The following is a 740-nucleotide window of genomic DNA, read 5'->3' as shown; positions in this document are numbered from 1 at the left end:
GGGACATTGGGGACGTTGAGGGACTTGGGGACATTGGGGGGACTTTGAGGGGCCCTGGGGACGTTGGGAAACTGAGGACAGGTCATAAGGGACATTGGGGAAATTGGGGAGACATTGGGGACATTGAGGGGATTGAGGGACATTGGGGGGACATTGGGGATTGGGGGACATCAGGGGACATTGGGGACATGGAGGACGTCAGAGATATTGGGGACATTGGAGATATTGGGGACATTGGGGACATTGGGGACAGCAGGGACATGTCATAGGGACATGAGGGACACTGAGGGGCATGGGGGACATGGGGGATGTTTGGGACATTGGGGACATTGAGCGACTTGGGGACATTGGGAACACTGGGGACATGAGGGGACGATGGGGACTTTGAAGACATTGAGGGGACATTGGGGACATCAAGAACGTGTCATGAGGGAGGTGGACATGGGGACACGGGGCAAGTTGGGGACATTGGGGACATGTAATGGGGGACATTGGGGACACATCAAGGGGGACAAGGAGACATTGGGGGACATTGGGGACACTGAGACACATCTGGGGGGAGGTGACACAGGAGGACATTGGGGACCGTCATGGGGCTGGGGACATGGAAGGGACACGTTATTGGGGCTTGGGACATGGGGGGGACGCGGGGGTGACAGGGACAGGTGACAGGGACACAGGGGTGACAGGGACAGGGGGTGACAGGGACAGGGGGTGACAGGGACAGGTGACAGACACAC

Source organism: Geospiza fortis, unplaced genomic scaffold (genome assembly GCF_000277835.1).
Source record: "Geospiza fortis unplaced genomic scaffold, GeoFor_1.0 scaffold1397, whole genome shotgun sequence".
In the NCBI taxonomy this organism is placed as follows: domain Eukaryota; kingdom Metazoa; phylum Chordata; class Aves; order Passeriformes; family Thraupidae; genus Geospiza; species Geospiza fortis.
The sequence above is the reverse complement of the archived record's forward strand: the minus strand, read 5'-3'. Positions refer to the sequence as shown.